Source organism: Triticum dicoccoides, chromosome 1B, assembly GCF_002162155.2.
Source record: "Triticum dicoccoides isolate Atlit2015 ecotype Zavitan chromosome 1B, WEW_v2.0, whole genome shotgun sequence".
Taxonomy (NCBI): Eukaryota; Viridiplantae; Streptophyta; class Magnoliopsida; order Poales; family Poaceae; genus Triticum; species Triticum dicoccoides.
In genome coordinates, this window is record NC_041381.1 from 520,876,426 (window position 1) to 520,898,302 (window position 21,877).

Below are 21,877 nucleotides of genomic sequence, written 5' to 3' on the forward strand. Positions count from 1 at the left end.
TGGCATTTTTAATGAAGCCAAAACAATTGCAGAAAATAGAAAATGGAAATAAGAGAGAGAGGGAGAGAGTTAGTACCTGGCGCTTACCTAAAGCCCACAGGCCCAACACTGTGCAGCCTAGGAGCTGGCCCAGCCCACCAGGCCAACCTTCTGTCGTCTTCCTCCCCCCCTCGTCCCGAAGCAGCTCGGTGGCGAGCGCCGACGCCGCCCTGGCCACCTCTTGTTTGCCACCGAGGCGGCCCCGACGCGTTTGGACACGCCCCGCAGCCCCCTTTGTCTCTCCCCTCGCTCTCTACTCTCTCTCGACCCTTTTTCCCTCCTCTGCTCTCTCTCGCGCGCAGCCGAGCGGAGCTCATCGCCGCCGCCCGCCGTTGCCGCACCCAGAGCCTCCCCCTCGACCTCTCGGCGTGCCCAGTAGCTCGGCTACCTCGCCCTCATCCTCTCCGCCGAGTCAAGCGACCTCAGACGCCCTGCATCGCCGTCATCGAGCCGTCTTCTTCACGCACGGCCGCCGGATGCCGATCGTCGATCCGCCATCTCCGACGCTTCCCCGACCCCGCTGGGCTTCTCTGCGAGTCCTCTGTGAGATTCTACGCCTCCCCTCTCTCTCCCCGTGCTCGATTTCACCGCGTAGCCGTCACCTCTGTCGATCCCGAGAACCCGTCGCCGCTGGCCATGGCGCCGCCGCGGCCACAGTCGCTGCCGCTCGCGTCCGAGCCCATCAGCGCGCTCAGCACACTCCCAGAAGCCGAGCACACCCATCAGATCCTCCTCCCGCACGCAGTAGCGCCAAACCCGATTGCTTCCGTGCTTCGGCCGCCGCCAAACCTCGACGCCGGCATAGTTTCCGGCCACACCGGCTCCAACCAGTGGCACCACTAGATGCGGTGCACTCCCAGGAGTCGAGCAAGCCTAGCCGCGCGTCGAACCATCGCCGGAGGGCGATTTCCGAATATCTCCGCCGCGGTTTGTGTCACCGGCGGCTAAACGCCGGTGGGCTGACGTGGCGTTGTCATTAGCAACTAATGATGCCCTAACTAACCCACCTAACTCACTCACATCTGGGCCCCATGCCCTAAATAATCTAGGATTTATTTCTGTTTAGATTAGTTTATAATCATGCGGAACCCACCAGTCAGAGTTGACTGGGCTGACGTGTCTGTTGACCGGACCCACCTGTCAGTGTCACTAACCAGCACTAGTCACTGACCAGTGGACCCCACTGGTCAGGTTTGACCTAGAGGCGCCCAGTTGACCTGCTGACATCAGGGTGATGTCATGCTGACGCACTATTTATTTCTGGATTTATTTTAGTCCAGAAAATTGTAGAATATGTCCAAACTTCAAAAAATCATAGTAATTCAACCGTGACTCCAAATCAAACAAATTATATATGAAAAATTATCAGAAAAATTCAAGGAATCCATCTGTACCATTTTCATGCATGTTTGAGCAATGTTTGTCCTCTGTTTTGATCAAAACGAATAAAGGGCATTTAAATAATCATATATGGAGTTGGAATTTGAATCTTGTATTCAAACCAACTTCATTTAAATCATAGCTAGGTGCATTAGCCCAAAACACATTCATATTGCCATGTCATAGCATGCATCATATTGTGCATTGCATTGATCGTGTTTCTTCTATGTTTGCCGGTGTTGTTCCCCCTCGGTAGACGTTGTACCGACGATGTGATCGTTGACACTGATGAAGACTCAATGCTATCTTCAGAAGTGCCAGGCAAGCAAAACCCCCTTGTTCATTCCGATACAATCCTACTCTCTCGCCCTGCTCTCTTTTACTGCATTAGGACAACAACGAGTCATTTGTTACTTGCTGCGGTAGCTGAACCCCTTTATCCTCTGCATGACCTATCATTGCCACAGTAAATAGATGAAACCCACTAGTATGAGTAGGAGTTGTTCGAGCCCTGTTGTGCCTACTCATTCATGATTGTTTGTCATGCCTGCTACTGCTTAGAGTTGAGTCAGGTCTAATTCATCCGGGATGAAGCAGAGGTGTGTGAACATGTCCTACTGCGTGTGAGCTAAGTGGTGAACACGATTTGATAAAGGTAGCGGTGAGAGGCCATGTAGGAGTACATGGTGGGTTGTCTCATTGAAGCCGTCCTTAGGAACTGAGTTCTGTGTTTGTGATCCATGATTCAGCTACTACCATGCATTGGGCCCTGAAATATGACCCCGCTCGACTTCTTATTCACCCTTGTCCTCTGTCCAGGAGTTGCAACTAGTTTCTGGTGTTTGTAGGATATGTGTTGGAGGCCGTGGGCAGCGCTGACCCGAGGGGTGGGCTGTGATGCGGTAGATACACCATGGCCGGGTATACCAGGCACCCGTTAGGTGTCCCGGAACCCTATTCACATCGTTTGGGGCTGTGAGCGAAACCCCGGCCGGATCTCCTCATGGATGGAACCCGAATAGGCGATAAACCTGGACCAGAGACTTGAGTGTTTAGGTAGGTCGTGGTCTACACCCGCGTCGGCTTTCGCTTGAAGTCTGCCGAGCACATGTCGTGTGCTGACGCTAAGTGGTGGAAACATGTATGAAGAAGTACACCCCTGCAGGGTTAACATCATCTATTCGAATAGCCGTGTCCGCAGTAAAGGACTTCTGGGTTGCTTATATCAGTTCATAGACAAGTGAAAGTGGATACTTTAAAATGCGCAAGATAAGCGTGAGTGCTATGGATGGCGTTCTCGTAGGGAGACGGGAGTGGATCCATAGTGGTGTATTGGTTGGTGAATATGTGGACTCGTGTGCGCCACGTCAAAAGAGTTACTTGCAGTCGTAGTTCAGGATAGCCACCGAGTCAAAGCTGGCTTGCTGCAGTTAAACCCCACCATCCCCTTTGTTGATAATGATGCATATGTAGTTAGTTCTGATGTAAGTCTTGCTAGGTACATTTGTACTCACGTTTGCCTATTTTATGTTTTTGCAGAGAGACTTCGGTCTCGCTAGTAGTTCCGCATGGACTTCGATGTTTAGCTTGTTACCTAAGCTACGATCTTGTGCCCTCGGCAGGATCTGGTAGATAGTCAGGCTTCTCAGCCTTTTCCATTTGTAGATGTCTGTACTCAGACATGTTAAGCTTCCGCATGTGTTTGACTTGTATGCTCTGAATGTTGGGTCGTGAGACCCATGTTTGTAATATCTAGCTCCTTGGAGCCTATTGAATAAATACTTGAGTCGTAGAGTCATGTTGTGATGCCATGTTGTATTTTCACATATCGAGCATATTGTGTGTATGTTATTGAAATGCTTGGTATGTGTGGGATCTGACTATCTAGTTGTTTATCCTTAGTAGCCTCTCTTACCGGGAAATGTCTCCTAGTGTTTCCACTGAGCCATGGTAGCTTGCTACTGCTCCGGAACACTTAGGCTGGCTGGCATGTGTCCTTCTTCGTTCCTGTGTCTGTCCCTTCAGGGAAATGTCATGCGATGAATACTGGAGTCCTGTTAGCCCGCTACAGCCCGGTTCACCGGAGTCCTGCTAGCCCAGTGCTACAGCCTGGATTCACTCGCTGATGACCGACACGTTCGATGCTGGGTCATGGATGCCTGTCCCTGTAGGTTTGTGCTACTTTGGGTTTACGACTAGCCATGTCAGCCCGGGCTCCTTATCATATGGATGCTAGCGACACTGTCATATACGTGTGCCAAAAGGCACAAACGGTCCCGGGCAAAGGTAAGGCGACACCCGTGGGAATATCGTGCATGAGGCCGCAAAGTGATATGAGGTGTTACATGCTAGATCGATGTGGCATTGAGTCGGGGTCCTGACAGCTTTGGTATTAGAGCCTGACTGCCTGTAGGATTACCAAGCCAAACTGGTCGAAGTTGTGTCTAGAAATGCTTTAGTTATGTAAGGGAATTGATTGTGGGATGGAACGTAAGGCTCTTTTTACTCCTTATACCTCATGGCCTTCTGATCTGAGTCATCCTCTTCTCTTCTACGGGGATTAAGAACTAGGCTATCTCCTCTTTCTATCAGGATCACGTGTTACTAATCTGTAGACTTGTAAGATTGTTGGATGTAAGCCTCAGTCTAGTTCCTACCACTTCTGTATGTTAACTGATGATCTCGAAACCTTGATATTGTGCTTCTGAGTGGTTATGCCACCATTTTTGTGAATGTCTCAAATCTTTTCTGAGCATTTACAGGCGTCATGCTGTCTGGGTCATCCCAGGTTTCTAAATAGTCTGAAGCATTTGCAAAATCCCTTCCTTCCGTTCCGATGTTCCTTTGGGCCAGATTAAGCATACTAACCGGTGCGTTGAGCTAATTTATTGCCTTGACATATATGTTGGAGCTATTATTATGACCCTAGGTGTTTTAGGGGATCATCTAGTAATCTAGCCATGTTCTGTGTTCCAGTGTGATGATTCTGGCCATTACTCTCGAAAGCATCTCGTGATGCCATTTAGTTGGTAGGTATTCTATTCCTGGGTTCTTGAACCCGAGATTCACTCTACTTACTTCATGTTGATAGTGTTTGCTAGTTCCTTTAGGTTATTAGTAACCTTGCGATAGTCCTCGAGGTCCGTTGTATTTCCTTCTTCCAAATACCATGAACCATTCAGGCAGAAGTTATTTGAACCAAAAGATCACAATCAGAGTACTCTTGAGGAGTTCTCCATTCATAAATCGTGACTCTGCTAGTCCTACCTCTCTGCATGGGTTATCCGGAAGAAACATGTTGAACTTGGTTCGACATACTAATCTATGCATCCACAACTCAGAAAATTATATGTTCTTTGAGTTGTCCCTCTTAGTTGTCTTCTGACCCTCGTCTATCATTTGATAGTCAAGAGTATGCGTGCATTCCTATTACTCTTGTGGTACGTCAAGCCATTCTATTCCGGAATGACTAGGAGAAACAAACTCCAGTACCTTGTCCATTTCCAGGATTGGGTCAAAGCAGTCGTACTCCGCAGATTAAATTGCTAATCTTGCTTTTGCTCTGTTCTACCTTGGAGTATTACCCATCTTTATATCAAGAATGTCATGGGAATTGCACACCATCCTATGAACTCTTGACACAATGATACTTCTCTCCATCATTATTCATTTCTCGGTTTCCATGTTGTTGCAACCGGAACGCCGCCAAGTGAAACATGATGTGTGAAATCTATACTCCTAGCAACTCTGTTGCTTGGTAGTTAAATGGACGATAACCTCATTCTTAGCGTGTAGGTTACTGAATCATCACCCTAAGGTTGACCGTGCTACCTAGTCCTTATTTCCGGTGCACTCTTTGATCAATGAGTTAGTATTGTATCAACCCCTTGCTCTTTTGATCATATCGTCCTACCCTGAAAAGCAAGATTGTTCTCGAGCTTAATATCATATTGGTGGTTCGTGATGTTCCGAATATCTTCTCGGAAGTATTCCCGGGTTGTCACCTGACCGCTATGTTGAGTTCGTGATCAAGTTGGTTTCTAATAAACCAATCCTTCTCCAAGAGTCTGTGTTGGATACCCCTGAGCTAGTTGGTTAAGCTAAACAACAACTTGAGAGTTGGAAGATGAAAGCTTGTCCAACTTAGTTCATTCTAGGGATATTTTGTATGTGTGTTGAAGAAAGATGATATCTGCATTGATTGATCTTCGCGGTCAATTGTTGGATCTATTGTCTTACCCAAACCTTTGATTTGAGTATGGGCTATCGTCAAATCAAATCAGAACCAACGATGTTCGTAATGTTGTCTTACTCGTGGTTGATTCCTCGAGCAAACACCATTATGTCTTTTGGGTCTGACCAATACTATCACCTTGTTCACATAATTATGGAATTCCATCTCCATGGGAACCTGGCTGAACTATTGTTGAGCCCATCGACAACATCCTTGTCTTCTCCATAATTTTGTTGAACATTAAGATAGTGTTGGAAACTTGTTAAAGCATTGTTCATGTTAGCTCATGAAGCATATGTTTGGATGTAAGAAGTGACTTCCTCTAGCTCATGTGCATTTGATGCAAGTTGCCGCCGTGGATTCGAGAGAGTCAATGTCGCTTCTTTGGAATCATCCCAAATCGGTCATGCATACGTGCGAAGTATTCTATGGTTCGGAGACTTGCAACCTTCATTCTATATGTGTCCCTAGCACACCAAGCCACTGATTGATTTGTTCAAGGAGAAGAAGCTCCTTCTTAAGAGTATACCTTATGCAAGGACTTTGATATCCTCGATGAGGATTCCCCACCAGAACTCGGTAGTGTTTTATTGTAAGACTACCATGTGATCATGTTTGTCCGGGACAACATGTTCACATGTTTGTAGCAGAACCAGCTCATATTTTGGAGCTTACTACTGTAGTCCATTCCCCGAGAATCTCGCAACGCCATTTCGTCGATTTGTGTTGCAAACTTTCATTTTTCTTTCTAGACTTGATGAGTCTGGACTATTCCAACACCAACCAGATCTGAATCTCAGGAAGATGTGATGGTTGGAACATTTTCCAAGAACTATAATATTGGTCTCGCGATAACCGGTAAAGTGGATGTCGTGGCCAACACACCCCGCCGGAAGACCTATTATTGTAGTATCTTGATTGAAGAAGTTAGCCACCTCCCCATAAGGACTTCGTAGGATTTACTCCCTAGCTATGCCTTATGATTTTTGTGCTTTCGAAGTCTGACCTTTACTTGATGTTCTAGATACCAGACCATTTCAATGAATGGGATACGCTAGTACATCAAGGAGAACATTAGAAGCGGAGTGCTAAATGTCTCTCGGTCGATCATCCAAATTTCGTCCCCTTGGCCTCGCTAAGGTGAAATCTGAGAAAGTGTTATCCTTCCTTTGCATCTGCATCCTCAACCATTTTTCATCATGGTAGTATGTTGTGTTACCAGAATCCTTGACACGGATGTTGGTAAAACCTTGATGATTATGGTAATGCTCAAGTTCTTGAGAGCACGCACAAGTGCTAGGTGTTACCATCGGCACTAACTGGGATTGCTCTCAGTTTCCTGATTATGCTATAACTTTTCAAACAGTGGAATAACTCTCTACTGTTGAGCCTCTCCCCAGTTACTAGAATCATTCCCATCATTTGCATTTTGTTCCCAGCTTGCACCGCCATCGTGCCACCCTACTCTGGACTACCCTTCTCAGTAATTACTGATTAGGATCATTTTCAAAAGTGGTCCTACCATGGGTCTCATCCATTTCCGTTGATAAACAAAATCATCTATGACTTTGTCTTCAACAAGGTAATCCACATCATCCATTCTAGTCTGGGTATGCCATTCCTTTGCACCCCGCAAATCGATTGTTGGTGATTTGCCTTAGGCTGGTATAAAGAGTTTCAATGATCCTTGAATCAAAGGTAATTCTTTTTGCCACTTAAAGGGATATCTCTACGAATCACCCTCCTCCAAGACGTCTTGTTATGGTATCATGGAAAACTCAACTTCTCGCTACATTGAGAACCGTTCAACACCTTTAAAAGCGTGAAATTGTTGTCTACCTAGTGAACCTTCGTCTTCTGCTTCACTCCATTCATATGGATGTGTGCTTTGCGTCTCAGCTCGTGAAATGTGTCTACGCCTCATTCCGTGAGTTGATCATGAGTTGCTCGATCTTCAAGAAGATCGATCCTTCTAGAGTTCCTTTTCCCTCACATTGTCATGTTGGTAGGAGTTCCTGGAGCAAGACATCGAGACAATGACGGTGATCGAATCAACGTTCATTTGAAGTGCAACCTGGATCGTGAAGATCGTGTTAGCTTGTGTCATTGTGTCTTCTTACCCTATGCTTGAATCTCGGGACAAGATTCTTGTTTAGTGGGGGTGAGTTGTCACATCCCCAGTTCAGGCCTTGCTTGTTTTTTTCTTTAGCATCCATGCATCATGTTTAAATTTCAGTTAAACCTGAAATGGGGATTGTTTAAACCCTAGCACCAAATGAATTCAAATAGGCTCAAATAAAATCATTTTCAATAAAACCAAAATGCCTTTGTAAATGTTCATGATTTCTAATAAAGGTGAAAACCTCTGCCAAAAATGATGAACTTATTTATAGGTCATTTCTGGATTTTTGAATTAACTCATATTGTATTTGAATTGGGGCATTTAAATCTTATAAATATTTTAAATGCTCTAATAATTCTGAAATTAGTTGAGGGCTGTTGGAAATAATTTCAACAATGCCACAAATATTTTCAGGATTTTTAATAATGCTCTGGCATTTTTAATGAAGCCAAAACAATTGCAGAAAATAGAAAATGGAAATAAGAGAGAGAGAGAGAGAGAGTTAGTACCTGGCGCTTACCTAAAGCCCACAGGCCCAGCACTGTGCAGCCTAGGAGCTGGCCCAGCCCACCAGGCCACCCTTCTGTCGTCTTCCTCCCCCCCTCGCCCCGAAGCAGCTCGGTGGCGAGCGCCGACGCCGCCCTGGCCACCTCCTGCTTGCCACCGAGGCGCCCCCGACGCGTCTGGACACGCCCCGCAGCCCCCTTTGTCTCTCCCCTCGCTCTCTGCTCTCTCTCGACCCTTTTCCCCTCCTCTGCTCTCTCTCGCGCGCAGCCGAGCGGAGCTCATCGCCGCCGCCCGCTGTTGCCGCACCCAGAGCCTCCCCCTCGACCTCTCGGTGTGCCCAGTAGCTCGGCTACCTCGCCCTCAATCTCTCCGCCGAGTCAAGCGACCTCAGACGCCCTGCATCGCCGTCATCGAGCCGTCTTCTTCACGCACGTCCGCCGGATGCCGCTCGTCGATCCGCCAACTCCGACGCTTCCCCGACCCCGCTGGGCTTCTCTGCGAGTCCTCTATGAGATTCTACGCCTCCCCTCTCTCTCCCCGTGCTTGATTTCACCGCGTAGCCGTCACCTCTGTCGATCCCGAGAACCCGTCGCCGCCGGCCATGGCGCCGCCGCGGCCACAGTCGCTGCCGCTCGCGTCCGAGCCCATCAGCGCGCTCAGCACACTCCCAGAAGCCGAGCACACCCACCAAATCCTCCTCCCATACGCAGTAGCGCCGAACCCGACTGCTTCCGTGCTTCGGCCGCCGCCAAACCTCGACGCCGGCATAGTTTCCGGCCACACCGGCTCCAACCAGTGGTACCACTAGATGCGGCGCACTCCCAGGAGTCGAGCAAGCCTAGCCGCGCATCGAACCATCGCCGGAGGGCGATTTCCGAAGATCTCCGCCGCGGTTTGTGTCACCAGCGGCTAAACGCCGGTGGGCTGACATGGCGTTGTCATTAGCCACTAATGACGCCCTAACTAACCCACCTAACTCACTGACATCTGGGCCCCACACCCTAAATAATCTAGGATTTATTTCTGTTTAGATTAGTTTATAATCATGCGGGACCCACCAGTCAGAGTTGACTGGGCTGACGTGTCTATTGACCGGACCCACCTTTCAGTGTCACTAACCAGCACTAGTCACTGACCAGTGGACCCCACTGGTCAGGTTTGACCTAGAGGCGCCCAGTTGACCTGCTGACATCAGGGTGATGTCATGCTGATGCACTATTTATTTCTGGATTTATTTTAGTCCAGAAAATTGCAGAATATGTCCAAACTTCAAAAAATCATAGTAATTCAACCGTGACTCCAAATCAAACAAATTATATATGAAAAATTATCAAAAAAATCAAGGAATCCATCTGTACCATTTCATGCATGTTTGAACAATGTTTGTCCTCTGTTTTGGACAAAACAAATAAAGGGCATTTAAATAATCATATATGGAGTCGGAATTTGAATCTTGTATTCAAACCAACTTCATTTAAATCATAGCTAGGTGCATTAGCCCAAAACACATTCATATTGCCATGTCATAGCATGCATCATATTGTGCATTGCATTGATCGTGTTTCTTCTGTGTTTGCCGGTGTTGTTCCCCCTCGGTAGACGTTGTACCAACGATGTGATCGTTGACACTGACGAAGACTCAATGCTATCTTCAGAAGTGCCAGGCAAGCAAAACCCCCTTGTTCATTCCGATACAATCCTACTCTCTCGCCCTGCTCTCTTTTACTGCATTAGGACAACAATGAGTCATTTGTTACTTGCTGCGGTAGCTGAACCCCTTTATCCTCTGCATGACCTGTCATTGCCACAGTAAATAGATGAAACCCACTAGTATGAGTAGGAGTTGTTCGAGCCCTGTTGTGCCTACTCATTCATGCTTGTTTGTCATGCCTGCTACTGCTTAGAGTTGAGTCAGGTCTGATTCATCCGGGATGAATCAGGGGTGTGTGAACATGTCCTACTGCGTGTGAGCTAAGTGGTGAACACGATTTGATAAAGGTAGCGGTGAGAGGCCATGTAGGAGTACATGGTGGGTTGTCTCATTGAAGCCGTCCTTAGGAACTGAGTTCTGTGTTTGTGATCCATGATTCAGCTACTACCATGCATTGGGCCCTGAAATATGACCCCGCTCGACTTCTTATTCACCCTTGTCCTCTGTCCAGGAGTTGCAACTAGTTTTTGGTGTTTGTAGGATATGTGTTGGAGGCCGTGGGCAGCGCTGACCCGAGGGGTGGGCTGTGATATGGTAGATACACCATGGCCGGGTATACCAGGCACCCGTTAGGTGTCTCGGAACCCTGTTCACATCATTTGGGGCTGTGAGCGAAACCCCGGCCGGATCTCCTCATGGATGGAACCCGAATAGGCGATAAACCTGGACCAGAGACTTGAGTGTTTAGGTAGGTCGTGGTCTACACCCACGCCGGCTTTCGCTTGAAGTCTGCCGAGCACATGTCATGTGCTGACGCTAAGTGGTGGAAACATGTATGAAGAAGTACACCCCTGCAGGGTTAACATCATCTATTCGAATAGCCGTGTCCGCGGTAAAGGACTTATGGGTTGCTTATATCAGTTCATAGACAAGTGAAAGTGGATACTTTAAAATGCGCAAGATAAGCGTGAGTGCTATGGATGACGTTCTCGTAGGGAGACGGGAGTGGATCCATAGTGGTGTATTGGTTGATGAATATGTGGACTCGTGTGCGCCACCTCAAAAGAGTTACTTGCAGTCGTAGTTCAGGATAACCAACGAGTCAAAGCTGGCTTGCTGCAGTTAAACCCCACCATCCCCTTTGTTGATAATGATGCATATGTAGTTAGTTCTGATGTAAGTCTTGCTGGGTACATTTGTACTCACGTTTGCCTATTTTATGTTTTTGCAGAGAGACTTCCGTCTCGCTAGTAGTTCCGCGTGGACTTCGACGTTTAGCTTGTTACCTCAACTACGATCTTGTGCCCTCGGCAGGATCTGGTAGATAGTCAGGCTTCTCAGCCTTTTCCATTTGTAGATGTCTGTACTCAGACATGTTAAGCTTACGCATGTGTTTGACTTGTATGCTCTGAATGTTGGGTCGTGAGACCCATGTTTGTAATATCTCGCTCCTTGGAGCCTATTGAATAAATACTTGAGTCGTAGAGTCATGTTGTGATGCCATGTTGTATTTGCACATATCGAGCATATTGTGTGTATGTTATTGAAATGCTTGGTATGTGTGGGATCTGACTATCTAGTTGTTTATCCTTAGTAGCCTCTCTTACCGGGAAATGTCTCCTAGTGTTTCCACTGAGCCATGGTAGCTTGCTACTACTCCGGAACACTTAGGCTGGCCGGCATGTGTCCTTCTTCATTCCTATGTCTGTCCCTTCGGGGAAATGTCACGCGATGAATACCGGAGTCCTGTTAGCCCGCTACAGCCCGGTTCACCGGAGTCCTGCTAGCCCAGTGCTACAGCCTGGATTCACTCGCTGATGACCGACACGTTCGATGCTGGGTCATGGATGCCTGTCCCTGTAGGTTTGTGCCACTTTGGGTTTACGACTAGCCATGTCAGCCCGGGCTCCTTATCATATGGATGCTAACGACACTGTCATATACGTGTGCCAACAGGCGCAAACGGTCCCGGGCAAAGGTAAGGCGACACCCGTGGGAATACCGTGCGTGAGGCCGCAAAGTGATATGAGGTGTTACATGCTAGATCGATGTGGCATTGAGTCGGGGTCCTGACAATAATTTATAGTCTTTTTTTTGCGCGGTAGAATTTACAGTCAATTTGATCTTTTTTTTGAATTACAGCCATTAGCTGGGCTGGGTGAACAAATAATGTAGCGTACATGCGGCCCATTTATTTTAATTCCTAAAAAATTACAGGCCATTTGCACTTTCTTGACATACACAATTTTGCTGCGCTGATTCTAGTTATAATGTTGGGTTGGGCCAGCAATGTTAGCAAAAAATAAAAAGGGGCTGTGCATTTTGTTATAAATATATTTTAATAATAAGTGATATTATTACATTCTTCCTTAAATCTTACCAAGCTTTGTACACAATCACTAGGATTTTTGTGCCAAAACAATCCAGGATTTTATTTGTTAAGAAATTATTTTTATAAGTTAATAAGATGTGGGATATTGTTTTCTTACATATGTAAGTATCTGTTAAATATATGATGACAATAAAAATAATATATAATTAATATAAAATAATTTAAATATATATAATATAGTTAGAAGGGAAACATAAGTTGGACCTGGTGTTCCTATTCTTATATAGAAAAATAGAACAGACCTCTGCGTTTTCTTCAAAAAAAATACATAAATTGGGCTTCCAAAAATAAAACCTCGGATGGGAGGTCCATAGGCCGGTCGATACATGACGGCCCTAAGAAAATACAAACATGCCTATGGACCTCCAATCCGAGGTCGTGGGCTGCGCATGTTAAAAATGAAAGCCTAGACGGAGCAGCCCAAAACCACGTCCAACACTTGCCAAAACTGTCCCTCGTTTTCTCTGTGTTTCGCACACTCGACATTGTGTGGGCATTTTGATTGTGCATCATATGAAGATGTGCTATGCATGAATGTTGATCAGCATGATGTTAACTAGCTGGTAGTTCCATTTTTGACCATGAATAAAACTTCCAACATGATGTTAACCCTGTTTGAAAAGGCCGTGTTAATATAAATGCTCTGCCTCTAAAAGTTGCAGTTTCTTATCTGAAACTGAAAGTTGCAGTTTCTTATCTGAAATTAAACTTGCAGTTTCTTACCTGAAACTGAAACTTGCAGTTTCTTCTGTGAGAATCACATTGTCTGCACTTTCATACTCCTATGAAACTACAATTTTTAAGTGCTAAAAATAGATCTCTAGAATTCCTAAAATACTTCATATGCTCAATACTGCAAATCTGAAATTCAAAAGACATTCATATCTGAAAGTACTCTCAAAATACACAACACAAAACACAAATCACAACCTGCAAATACTAACAACCCTAAGCTCCTCCTGACAATTCACAACCTGCCTGACTATTGGGCTGGGGGGGCATCCCCCTCCTATTCCTCTGCGGCAGACAGCCGCCCCGTGATACGATGTGAACGGCGAGGGAGACGATGGCGGGGAAGCATCGTCGGGCCAACTGCTTTTCTCCTCTTGCAGTTGGGTTCGGTCGACGAAGACTCCACCGACTCGCTCTGGCAGGACACCCTTACAAACGGCACCCTGTAGATGCTCGATCCTTCAATCTCTGGTGGATGCTCCATCTGGGATCGATACTCCCACCACTGCTCCCTCACGATCGGATTCGGTGAATCTGTTTGCTCAATGGCCCAGAGGAGCAGCTCTATGTACTCCGGCGCGACTCCCTGCGGGAGTATCGCCACCTTTTCGCTCTGTTGCAGATATTTGGCCATGGATGTCACCGTCGCCGCTAGTTAGTCCTGGTTGTCAAACCAAGATTGTATCTCCAACATCCTAGCTAGCTTCACAGGGTCACCGTCTGCGATCCTCATGTATCTGTTGTACTCCTCCATCGATCTACTTCTCCACAACACCTTCACTCGCAAACGGTGGTTTTTGAATGGAAGAGGAGAGGAGCAGCGCTGGTTTTGGATTAGAACGGGAGAGGAGCGGCGCTGGTTTTGGACTAGAACAGGAGAGGAGGGGCGGTGGTTTTGAAATGGAAGAGGAGAGGAGCGGCGCTGGATTTAGATTGGAACAGGAGAGGAGCGGCGGTGGTTTAAGAGGAGAAGAGCGGAAGAGTGGTGCTGGTCTTGGAAGTATTCTTTTGTTGTTTTGCATATTTTGGGTCAAAGTTTGACCACGTCCCCCATGCAAAATGTGAATGCATGTCACCAAAAATTTTATCATTTGGTTCGTATCTGAATGTACTTTCAAATTATATTATTTTTGCAACGTATAACATATATTTTATGTGCGAAAATCATGGTCAATTATGACCCAGAATAAAAGGGAGACTAGTTAATGTGGGGTACCTTTCTTAATTGAAGGGTAAATTGATTTTGATTTTGGTCCAGTCACAGCACGCCGGCCTTCTCATCCAATCCTAAATCGCTGTCGCACGCTCCTCTCCCTCTTCTCCATTGCAAAACCACCTCCTCTCCTCTCCATCATCTCCATTCCAAAACCACTGTCTCGCCTCTCCATCTTCTAATCTTCTCCATGGCAAAACCACCTCCTTTCCTCTCCATCATCTCTATTCCAAAACCACCTCCTCTCCTCTCCATCATCTCCATTCCAAAAGCACCGTCTCGGATCTCCCTCTTCTGATCTTCTCCATTGCAAAACCACCTCCTCTCCTCTCCATCATCTCCATTCCAAAACCACCGTCTCGCCTCTCCCTCTTCTGATCTTATCCATTGCAAAACCACCTCCTCTCCTCTCCATCATCTCCATTCCAAAACCACCATCTCGCCTCTCCCTCTTCTCTATTTCAAGGCCACCGTCTCTCCTCCCATCTTCCAAAGCTAGCACTGGACCACTCAGAAGGACATCTATGGAGAGGATGCAGCAGTGAATCAAGCAGATCACCGGCGGCGACCAGGCAAAGTTAGCCAGGTTGAAGGAGATCCTTAGTTGGTTTTACAATGAGTGGGAGATTTCGAGGACGGTGCGGGCCATGTGGCAATGTATGCGAAAGAGCGAGACGGCGGTGATGAGGGCGGCGATTTACATGTACTCCTCGGCGGCAGTCACGCTGTAGTCCTCCGAGTTCATCGAGTATCTCCTCTGGGCGATGGAGCAGACAAATTTGCACAAGGCGACAGTCACGCGGAGGTGGTGGGCGTACAGGTCGAAGGTCGAGCACCCAGAGGATAACGAATCGATCGAGTATGGTGTGCCGTTCGTGAGGGTGCAGAGCCAGCCAGTGCCATAGGAGTATTCGTTCTCCCACCGCAAGAGGAGGCCGGATGGCGCGATGTCGCTTCCCCGCCATTCTCCAAGGTTCCCTCGACGCTCACCTCGTTTCAACGGCGGCGGTAGGGTTTAAGGTAAGCTTCGCACTAACCTAATCTTCCACCTGCTCATGCTTACAATCAGTGTGATAGCTAATGAAAATCATGCTTACAATCAGTCTCCGAGTACTATGCCAATCACCCTAAAATAGCTCTGGACCTTTGGTTCAAAGTTGTGACACAGTGTACAAACAAAGAAAAATAAATTGGTGCTTCTTTCGGAAAAGAGTACTCCCTAGAAAACTACCAATATAAGCTACTAGTATTTGGTTAGGATTTGCTGCCGAGAAAGATCCGTCCACAGAGAGCGCCACACATCCCACTGGTGGTGGTGGATGCCAATGCGTGCATGCAGCATGGTTGGTGTCGGTAATTTTTACTTCGCACACCTCACACTCTACATATATGCCGGTTCCATACATACATTTGTGCAGTTCCACCAAAATGCAGCTGAATAACCCTGTTTGCACAGATAATGAAAAAGCATGATTACATTATAGTGGCACTAGTTGATGAAACACACAAAATAAATAGAAGAAAATATTGCGATAGTATCATAGTATGCCATGCTGCAAGGGCGAGATGGGCCCTGCGATGCCTCATACGGTACGCCTCATACTGGACATCGTCCCAAGTCTCCCAGATACACCTTCTGCCAGTGACGAACATCAGTGTACAGCGGTAGTACAAGGAGGCGCCTTGAGACATTCAAATCTCTATTTTTGTACATATCAACTAAAATTAAGGACCCCAGTTTGCATAAACACTTAAACATTAACAATGGGACTAGTTGATGAAACATACATTAACAAACAGAAGCACTTTCTTTATCTATATTGGAAATGAAATGATAGAGATGACACTCACTCTATTTTAACTGTATTATTACTTCATTTTATCAGTGACACTAGGGTCGAGCAGGTGGCAAATGAGGTGGACCGTGCGTCGCAAGGATGGAGGCCGGGGGTGCTTAGACTGGGATGCTGAAGCTGGCTCTTTCAGTCACCAACATGGATGATTCAATTCATGGGACCTTTTGGTGCAGTTCACCTAAAATGAAGTAATGTCCCGTGAGCTAGCAGCTTCCTCTTCAATTTTTTTAAGAAAAGGGCTCCAGCCCCGGTTCCCTTTCCATCAGAAAACGAAACCCACAGAGCTTCTTCTTCATTAGTTGCAGCAAAATTGAGCAACATCAAGGTTGGTTGTGAAGCTCCTGGAATGCTCAACTATAATTTGGATATCATTTGTGCAGTTCAACTAAGATCGAGCGTGAAATGTATATCTCTGTTTGCACAAAAAAGGTGGAAAGGAGGAAGACTAACAAGTGATGGAACATGCATCAACTGAAAAGAAGCATGTTCCTTATCTGAACGGCAATCCTACAAGGACAGTAGCAATTTCTAAAGCAGTGGCATTGCTAGATATTAGTGTGGGCATTAGGATTAAGTATGACAACCTTTAAATATGACATTACTGTGGGCATGGGAGAGTAGGCGGACCAGGACAATTGCATTTCTAACGAAAAGAACCAACTTATCTTACTGGGAAATTTTAGCTGGACATGTAAAGAAGTGCCATTAATTCATATTACTGGAGGCATTACATTGAAAACAACATTGGTTTAACGTGTCCTTACTTTTAACATTGCGACTACTACATTTTACCAGTGGCATTACATAAGAGCGGCTCGGGGCAACAAACATCAGAACAGGATATCTGGGTTGGTCCCATTTTTGTTCGGTATAGCCACCTTATACTGTCTGAGGCTAGCAAATCTAGTGCTAGACTTACTCTATTGACTTGTCCCCCAGTCCCCACTTTCTTTCCTGTTTCAACCAATAGATCGGGTTTATATTGAGTTTGTACTACGTTTCCCTTTATTTCCCTATAAGACCTAGAGACTAGTTGGGTAGCCAGTCTCTGCTACTTTTCGCCCCCATTATTTCCTCTTTCGACCAAGTCCTAGATTCAGGTAACAAATCCTCCCCCACCCCCACCCCCTTTCTTCCTTGTTTGTACCAAGTAGTACTAGATTCGAGTGCATGAACTAGTTTTACCTCTTAAACATAAAAAAGGTGGTTTTCGAATAGCCGATCGATCCTATCTACGAGGGGGCCTGAGAAATAGTAAAAGATACAAATGCAGCGACGTCAGGAGCTCGAGAAGTAGAGCAAGGCCGGTTTTGAAGGAAGTTATACCTGATGGCCGCCGGGATGTCGCTAGGTGGGCGGCGGGAGGCCGGATCTGCCCACACTACGGCAGCGAGGAAGAAGGGGTTGGAGGCCCTCCCTCGCCAGCGGTGCTTGGGAGAGAACGGCAAGGCAGGCTGATTGGGACGCGCCTAGCAGTGGGTAAGAGCTGTCGCCGAGGACGACCACGTGAACGTTGCACCATCTCACCTTCCCGGCGGAGAGGATCCGGCTGGATCTGTGACCAGCGGTGAGCAGAGAGAGAGAGAGAGAAAGTGTGGCCACCGCTGTCGTGTTTAGATCTAGAGAGGCCGAGACAGTGTGAAGAGAGCAACACTAGCAAGCAAGCGCGAAGGCTTCTGCCTATATAGTGGAGTAGTACGTACTAGTTTTCTTTTGTCTACCGGAGCCGGCTTGACCTCGTCAATGACTGTCGAGAAGTCTTCATGCACGTGGCCCGGAGGCGCAGTTGTCGTCATTTTGATCTGAAGCGCCGGATTATAACATATAACACAAAAAATGCCACATGACACGAAATCATAACCTCACTGCCCAAAGGAGACAACATGAATCCCGACGGACAAACTAGATGAGGAACAAAGCTCAAATTAAAGATAAACTCGTAGAAAAGGGGTTCGTCGATAGATGTCCTAATTAACATAGCTGGCTTGACCTAGATGGCAGCCGAGTAGTCTTCGTGCATGTGCCCCCAATGAGTCAATGACTAGCCCAACTCAGTTGTCGTTGTTTAAACCTCGCAGGGATCCGAAGCACATGACACCTAATTTTGCGAGATGACAAGAAACCTTTTTCTAGATTTCTCACCACAACCACAGCCATGTACAACACAACCTGCACGATATGTAGATGATAGCCAATCCATGCGTGTTTGTTGGAGTCTGGTCACATGCATGGACGAACTGATCTTCCGTGTCTTGCAGGGATCGTCCAGGCACCAACGTAGAACAACACTTCTCTAGTACTATCGCTCGTTTCCCTCTTCTATTAAGTCACCCGACTTGCGGGGCCGGGGAGTGTGCCTATGGTCGGTTCTCAATTGTCGTCCCACATGTGTGTGCAAACGCAATATGACGCACGTTCCATTCGGAGAGCAGCTTGCTAGACCGACCGACCGTCTGGGGTGTGACGCGAAAGCAACGGGCGTGCTATATACTCCGTACATGTGTACCGCCGTTTTCTAGATGCTTTGCTCCATGGCGCGGGTGCAATCCATGGATACAAAATTAGTACATTGTATACTATTTAAAAGTCGAGGGCGGGGCTTTTCCTGCGCGGTAGGCGGCGGGGCAGTTCCGCCTAGTCGGTTCGACAAAGATGCGAGAAGACGAGGGAGTAGGCTGTTGCAAACGTAGGGCTGTGTGATTTGACAGCGAGTTACTGCTGGACAGGTGGGGCCCCGTGATTTGACTTGCCGTTATCATTTTAACTGCGATGCTACGACCGGCGTGAGTCTCCCGATTCCTGACCACCTCCATATAGGTGCCTCTCCCAATGCTCCACCATGTAGTAGAGGCTGGCTCTTGCATGAGAGCCCACTTCTCCACTTTTTCCTTGCCTCCGTTTCCTCCACATATGCAAAAATGCCATGTAAAGCACACTATTGTACTTACTTTTACTTGCTCCTACAGGTGCTAAGCTTGCCACATAGGCATAAAGTCTGATGTGGCAAGTTAATCAAGAAGAGAGAGACTAGTTTGGTGACCCAAGGAAGAAACTGTGCTAAGCGCATGTACCTAGGTGAAAAGATAATTTTGAGTCTATAGCTAATTAAATGAAGCAAACTTAGCAACACCATTTCATTGGAAGAGGTCACTCCTTGGCAAATGCAATAAATACTAGTACTCCCTGTGTCCTAGTGTCAAAAATGTTCTTATATTATGGGACGGAGGGTGAACTTCAGTGTGTTGTCATTGTAGAGAGTTTGTGGGTGTTTACGGAGTTCGTCTTTGTTTGATACAAGGCATGGCCTCCGTTCCTAGGTCTGGGGGCTCTTGTTTCCGGCACAGATGATGTGCCATGAGTTGTTGGGTCTGGTTTTTGCCGGTTTCCCATATTAACCGCGCGTTGTATGGTTTTCGGGTGTAGTTTCCCTATTAACTGGACCATTTTCCCTCTTCTATAATGCAAAGGCAGAGCACCTGCCGTTCAAGTCAAAAATTATGGGACCGAGGGAGTACGAAGAAAGAGATAGAGAGGAGTAAAAAAATACACTTTTTTGGTGAATACGCTTAGCAGCGTATCATTTCATTGATAGGGGGGGGGGAGAAAAAGTTGGTACAGGTAGCATCCATGTAGACGTACACTAGAAGGTGTCTGGAGGGATGCAGCGAGCAGGGGAAGGAGGATGCTCAGCCTCGCTACAAGTGATCATGTTATAGGGATAATAGCGGCTAGTCCCTTGGCGCCGACCTTAGCCCATAGGCGAGCGCCATCCTGGATGGAGAGCACCAGATCATTGGTGGAGGGGTGCAGGCCGTCGAAGATGATGGCGTTGCGATGCTTCCAGATGGCCCAAGCAGTCAGAGTGACGATGGAGTTGAGCCCTCTGTGTAGGTCGCTCAGCGAGGTGGCGGACGCAAGCGCCCACCAAGCGAAGAAGGTTGTCGCGCCATCCATGGGTGGGGTGGTGAGCCGGCACCAGGCCAGGATTTCATGCCAGGTGATACGGGTGAAAACGCATCCTGCTAAGAGGTGGTCGATGGATTCCGTCTCCTGGTGACATAGGAAGCAAGCGGTGTTGAGCGTGAGGCCGTGACGTGCACGGCGCTCAACCATCCAGCACCTGTCCAGAGAGGCAAGCCAGAGGAAAAACTTGGTGTTGAGAGGGGCCCAGCTCCTCTAAAGAAGCTTCCAGGAGGGCGGTGTAGTGGATCCGTGGAAGAGAGCATGATAGCAAGATTTAGCCGAGTAAATGCTGTTTGTCATCCAACGCCAGGATATCTTGTCGGGTGTGGTGGTAAGGGTCATGCCTTGGAGTTTGCGCCAAAGGCTGATGTACTCCAGGGCCTCCGGGATCCCGAGAGCGCCGTGGATGTCGCAAATCCATGCATGCTGCTCGAGGCCCTCGCTTACCAAGGTGCAACGCTTGTGCCGGTTCGGCACGAGAGAGAAAAGGCCGGGGCGAGCTCGGAGATGGCCTGGCCATCAAGCGAGTGGTCGGTCCAAAAGAGGCAGGTTTTCCCATCTCCAAGGTGCCAGGATGTGGAGGCGCGGAAGAAGAAAAAATAACAGTTATAGCCAACCTTATAGCTAACCTTGTTGTAGTATGAGTGACTAAGTGATGACTATGTATGACATGCCAACTCAGATAGCCTAACGCACCATGTTAAATCTCCAAGGGCGCGACCGCACGAGCGACACGACGGTCGTGGTAGGCGCAACCATTATACGGGCTGCTGGCAGCCCTTGGATCTGAGATCAAACGGTCGCATGCTAAGTTGCTGAAACTTTGCAGAATAACCCGCCAGGATAGGATATTCACCCATAGGTCTGGAATCACGCCATGCAACTGTTCGATCTTAGATCCAAGGGCTCTCAGAAGCCCGTATCATGGGAGAATGAAAAGCCACTACCCTGCCGTTTGCACGCTGGCAGTTCGCTCCTACTCGTCCCCGCACGTCCTTTAAAACTACGGTGGTTCGCTCCTAGTCGTCCCGTCCATTCACATTATGGCAGTTCCACTAATCCTAACCCTCCTCCCAAATCCATGGCATCCCAAATCTCCACGATTGGCGGTGAGTACAAGGTTAGAACCATCACCGGTGATGAGTTCGACGTCATCTACACCCGTTCTTCCACGACGGTGAAAGGATGCCTTTCTCGCTTGAGACGCATGTTCGAAGACTCAGATGATGAGTGGGTCGCTGGGCTAGATGTTGAGTACACCACAGTCCTGGGTCGAGAGAAGGATCTAAAAGACGAAGAGAGGAAGAAGCCCGCCATGATCCAGGTTTGCGTGCATGACTTATGCTTGGTCTACCACATATGCCATGCCGACGTTGAGTGCCAGGATTTTAAGAACTTCCTCGAGAGCAACCTAGTCAAATTCGTTACTGTAGACTTTGGTAACGACAAAGAAGTCCTACGTCGGATAGGCCTTGTTGTAGGCAACACCTTCGACCTCCAGAAGAATCGGCTGGTGTCCTCTCGTCAGCTTTCAATGCTAACCCTGGCAGGAGCCATGGTTCATCCTTCGTACAGTAAACTGGAGAAACCTCCATACACGTTTCATTGTCATGCATGGCAGCGGAATGTACTAGATATAGACCACATCCACTACGCTGCAATGGATGGCTACCTTTGCTTCAATATCTACAAGGGTTGAATGAAGAGCAAGAGCCAAGTGTGCGGTTCAAGCAAAGAAGTATCGTCCAAGAGGAAGAGGGACAAGGACGAAGTCGAGGACGTGGACGA